Source organism: Lynx canadensis, chromosome E3, assembly GCF_007474595.2.
Source record: "Lynx canadensis isolate LIC74 chromosome E3, mLynCan4.pri.v2, whole genome shotgun sequence".
Taxonomy (NCBI): Eukaryota; Metazoa; Chordata; class Mammalia; order Carnivora; family Felidae; genus Lynx; species Lynx canadensis.
Window position 1 is genome coordinate 7,838,299 of NC_044318.1, and position 5,888 is coordinate 7,844,186.

The following is a 5,888-nucleotide window of genomic DNA, read 5'->3' on the forward strand; positions in this document are numbered from 1 at the left end:
CCCCCAAAAAACAAAACAGAACATGATCTTTCCAGGATTTAACTTTCTGGAAAATTCCCGATATAATGAAACAGTACAGGGGCACCTGGGTGGCTCAGTCCATTGAGCGTCCGACTTCGACTCTGGTCATGATCTCATGGTTCATGAGCTCATCCCCTGCATTGGGTTCTCTGCTGTGAGTGAGGAGCCTGCTTTGGATCTCTGTCCCCACCCCCGCTCTGCACCTACCTTGCTTTCTCTCAAAAATAGATAAACATTAAAAAAAAGAAAGAAATAGTACAAAAGATACTTTGTGATTATGCATACAACAGAAGTAGGTTCAAAGCTTATAGGATTTTTTTGAGTTTTTTTTTTTTTTTTTTTACCACCTTCATGAAGGGTCAGTGGGATGTTCAAAAGTCACATAGGGGACCCAGAACAAGTCTTCATTTTGTGGCACTGTCTGATGCATTGCAAGACATTTCCCATCCCCAGCGGGTGCCTACTGAATACTGGTGGTGCCCCAATAACTATGGAACCAAAAAGGGCTCCTCAAATTTCCCAAGTGTTCCCTGGGAGGGACAGCCACTTCTCATTGAAAATCAGTCTTTTAGAGCTGTGCTTACCTCGTATGGGAGCCAAGAACCAACCTAGCCCTTGAAATGTGGGGAGTCCCCTAAAGTGAGATGTGCTGATGGTATAAGAAACACACAGGATTTCACAACTCAGCGTGAGAAAGAAGACGATGTTTGTGTCCTCCCCAAATTCATATGCTGAAATCTTGCCCCATAATGTGATGGTGTTAGGAGGTGGGCCTTTGGGAGGTGATTGGTCACGAAGGGTGGAGACCCCATGACTGGGATTAGTGTTCTCATAAAGGGGACCCTGAGAGCTGTCTCTCCAGCAGGTACGGACACAGAGGGAAGACACCGTCTGGGGACCAGTAAGAGCCCCTCTCCAGACCCTGGATGTGCCAGCGCCTTGATCCTGGACTCCCCAGCCTCCAGAACCGCAACAAGTAAATGCGTATAAGCCCCCCAGGCTGCGGTATTTTTGTCATAGTAGCACGAACGGGACTAAGATAGCACATATGGCTCCAATTCTGTCTCACTTCTTTTTTTTCTTAAGTTGTTTTTTTTTTTTAATGTTTATTCATTTTTGAGAGGGAGAAAGAGAGACAGAGCATGAGCAGAGGAGGGGCAGAGAGAGAGGGAGACCCAGAATCCGAAGCAGGCTCCAGGCTCCGAGCTGTCAGCACAGAGCCCGACGCGGGGCTCGAACTCACAGACCGTGAGGTCATGACCTGAGCTGAAGTCGGACGCTTAAGCGTATGAGCCACCCAGGCGCCCCCGTCCCACTTCTTGTTTTCTTGCTCGGGTAGGGAGAGGTCTGGCCTTTGCTTCTATGTACCTTGGGATCTGAGGCCTCTGAGGATTTGGTGTGTCTGTAGAGGCAGGTTAGGAGACACTTCTACAAGGTGGAGAAGAAAGGAAGGAGCACAGGGGAGGCTGTGGTCATCAGAGTCCTGGGGCTCTCCCAGTTCACCCAGGGAACTGACCCAGCAAGGGTGTTTCAGGGCCTCCTGGAGAATGACATGTAGCTCTGGGAGGGCACCAGCAGAGCAATGTCCTACTCCTATGGACGGGCATGGGAAAGATGACAAGAGGTGCCAGGTGAGATTAGCCGGGAGACCTGCCAGTTGCTGCAGAGAAAGCCTCCGCATCGGGAGACAGGCTAGCTGGACGAGGCTGACCGTGGTGGGGCACAGGAGCCCTCAGCAGCCTGGCATCCCCACACTCTCAAGTGGGAGCAGAACAGGGATCTGGAGTGGTCGGCAGGCTCAGTGCACGAGGGGGGCCTGAACACCAAGCAGGGGGAAGGGGCAGGATGCTCTGAGTGCCCCCCCCAAGTCTGGCAGGTGGCCTGAGGAGGGTCAGATAAGCATTTGCTTAAGACAGATGATGCTGGGGCACCTGGGTGGCTCAGTCGGTTGAACGTGTGACTTTGGCTCAGGTTATGATGCCACGGTTCCTGGGGTTCGAGCCCCGCATCGGGCTCTCGGGCTCTGTGCTGACAGCTCAGAGCCTGGAGCCTACTTCGGAGATTCTGTGTCTCCCTCGCTCTCTGCTGCTCCCCTGCTCATGCTCTGTCACTCTGTCTCTTAAAAAATAAAAGAAAAAAACAAAGTTAAAAAAAAAAAAATGATGCTGGCTGCAATGAGGAAAGCAGACACCAGGGGGCGAGAGGAGGCCAGCAGAGGTCATCCTGGGATGTCCTCGAGCAAACAGGCCGGACACCCTGAACAAGTGCGTCCTGCTCTGGACGCCTCCACACACAAACGCCGATGTAAGATGTGGTTGTGGCCCTCGAGGGTGTTACAGCCACGTCGGGCCACGAGACACGTGTTCATTGTCCCAGTGCTAAAAAAAGTAAAAGATGAGTGGGTTTCAGCAGAGTCTTGCTGCAGCATGAATAAACAGTCAGACAACAGGCGAATCTGTTGGGAGGATGTGCTTTAACCTCTGAGGCCAGTTGGCCCGTGTCATACCTGGCCACAGGCACTGACCTCCCAGATACCGTGTCTCGAGATTTTCCTGGAAGGCAGTATGCTGTGTACTTGTAAGGTCACAACCTTTCGCTCCTGTTAATTCACCTTTCAGAGCTTCTGTTTCTTCGTCCATAAAATCAGATCGCCGTTTCCACCATAGTGTGGGTATAAGGATTCGCTGAGGCAACGCATCAGAGTGCTTAGCCCAGTGCACTCAAGAAATGTTAATGATTCTCTTTATGGGCATTGTTTTCTTTTCTCGAGTAAGGGTGTAATCCATATATATGATTTTTTTATTAAAAAATGTTTTTTAATCTTTATTTTTGAGAGAGAGAGAGAGACAGAGTGTGAGCAGGGGAGGAAGAGAGAGAGGAGACACAGCATCCGAAGCAGGCTCCAGGCTCTGAGCTGTCAGCTCAGAGCCCGATGCAGGGCTCAAACCCACGCTCTGGGAGATCATGACCCGTGCCGTAGTCAGATGCCCAACTGACTGAGCCACCCAGGCGCCCCTATATCATTGGTTTTTTTTTTAAGCTTATTTTTATTTTTGAGAGAGAGAAAGAGAAAGCACAAGGTGGGGAGGGACAGAAAGAGAGGGAGAGAGAGAATCCCAAGCAGGCTCCGTGCTGTCAGTGTGGAGCCTGACGTGGGGCTTGATCTCATGAACCGTGAGATCGTGGCCTGAGCTGAAATCAAGATTCGGACACTTAACCAACTGAGACGCCCAGGCGCCCCTACATGTATTATTAAGTTATTGTTCAAGAGTACCTGAGAGCAACGTCTACGTCTCAGTCATCTGTGTCTGCCATAAACCTACTTCCTGGAGGGAGAGTGGAGGAGGGAGCCTGCCCCTGTCCACAGTGCTGAATCTTCCTGGTGTGGGTGTGGCCTGTGATGCCTCCTCTCCGACCCATTCACATCTCGCATGGCGTTCTCTGCCCAGATGCCCTCTGGAGTGATGCAACAGGGTGTCCCTGATCTCCCAGACATGCTAAGGTGTAGTGAAATAGCACACACGGCATGATCTCGCTGTGGAAAGACACACGTTGTGTGCACGTTCATTTTTGTAGAACACACATTGGGCACAACTCATCGAACAAGTTTATAGAAATAAATAGAAATTTATTAGAATTTATAGAAATATATAGAAGGATGTATATCAAACTGTTAATGGTGTTTGTCACATTACAGCGGGATTGGTGACGACAAGAGCTTTGCTCTTAGTGACTCACGCTCTTTGATGGTGTTTTTTTATTGTTTTAACGATAGCCTCTACATTATTTTTTTTTAAGATTTTATTCTTTCTTTAATTTTTAATTTTTAAATTTTTTTTTAAATTTTTTTTAACGTTTATTTATTTTTGAGACAAAGAGAGACAGAGCATGATTGGGGGAGGGACAGAGAGAGAGGGAGACACAGAATCGGAAGCAGGCTCCAGGCTCTGAGCCATCAGCCCAGAGCCTGACGCGGGGCTCAAACTCACGGACCGCGAGATCGTGACCTGAGCTGAAGTCGGACACTTAACCGACTGAGCCACCCAGGTGCCCCTAATTTTTAAATTTTTAAAAATTTATTCATTTTTCGGGGGGGGGAGAGAGAGAGAGAGAGAGAGAGAGCACAAGCGGGGGAGGGGCAGAGAGACAGGGAGACACAGAATCCGAAGCAGCTCCAGGCTCTGAGCTGTCAGCATGGAGCCTGACGCAGGGCTCCGATTCACAAACCGCAAGGTCGTGACCTGAGCTGAAGTCGGACACTTAACCGACTGAACCACCCAGGTGCCCACCAATAAATTCTAATTTTCACTGACCACTTGCTATATCACAGGCACAGTGCTAAGTACTATAAATACATTATTTTGCGTGATTCTTTCTCTACACAGTAGATACCATTATTATCCCCATTTTACTGATGAGGAAACTGAGGCCATTGAGATAAATCAACTTGCCTGGTATCTCGTGCAGTCAGCGTGGCAGACTATAATTTCCAAAAATGGTCACAGCAATATCTCCGGTCCCATGTGCCTTTCCAGAACCTTCTGGCTCCCTGGCAAGAAGCAGAATCTATTTCCTCTCCATCTGACCTTAGGCAGAAGCTTGTAACTGCTTCAATTAATACAATACGGGGGAAGTGATGTTAGTTAACTTCCAACACTAGGTCATGAACATGATACAACTTCCAGCTGTTTCTCTCTCTCTCTCTCTCTCTCTCTCTCTCTCTCTCTCTCGGCATGTTTGGCCCTGCAACCCAGCCACGACGCTGTTTGAAGACCCAAACCAACCACGCAGAGAGACCCATGTGGAGAGAAACTGAGGACCAGCCTACATGCAGCTTCGACCACCAAACGTGGGAGTGAGGGAGCCTTCAGGCGTCTTCTAGCGGAAGCCCTGGATAAGGAGGAGCAGACACAAGTCCTCGTGGCTGACGCGCCTTCTGAACTCCTGAGCCACGGCACCTGGGAGCAAAGTACACAGCGTCCCAGTGGCAGTAAGTTGGGGGGCACTGGAGCAGCTAACACGTCAGGGGTTGAAATCGGGAATCCCCGGCTCTTTCCGCTCTACTTCCGCCCTTTCCCAGCTCTTGCTACCTGCTGAACCACCAGCAGTGTTCTCAGCAAGTCGGCAGGCTCCCATCTCCCAGCCTGGGGACCTCTGACTAATCTCAAGAGCAGTCATTTATATTTGGAGAAGAAAAATCAGAATCCAAAGACAATTGTTCACAGAATGTGGAAGAGGCTCTCCTGTCTTTGGTGAGAGCTCTGGTTCTTTCCAGAAAGGAGAGGCTCCAGCCCACGGATGGCCCACCCCCACGCCAGAAAACCTGAGTCAAACAAAAAGTAATGAGAACGTCTGTTCATGCCTGCCGCCCTTGTTGTTTGCTCCGATCACAAAGGCTCCTTTTTTGTTGTTGTTGCCGTGTTTAATAAGTCTCTAAGCATCTGTCAAGGCAAGCATTCTCTTTTCTATGCCCACCTTACCTCCCTCCAAAACAGTGGGGCTTCTTCCTTCCATTTGGTGTAGCATTAAAAAAAAAAAAAATTGCACTTAACTTTTCCTGGGCCGGCCTAGAAGCGCATCTGTGAGCCTTCAGGCTGGAGAGCCCAGTTTGGCTGAATGTGAATCTGTTTTCTTCCTTCTGGGCATGAAGATCCATTAGGATTCATTGCAAGATGGGAAATGAAAAAAGAAAGAGAAAGAAAGAAAGAAAGGAAGGAAGGAAGGAAGGAAGGAAGGAAGGAAGGAAGGAAGAAAGAAAGAAAAAGAAAGAAAGAAAGAAAGAAAGATCCAACCATCTCGTTCTAACCTCTTTTAAAAAAGTGATAATTAAAACAACAACAAAAAATAAGGATAATTGAAACAAAGAA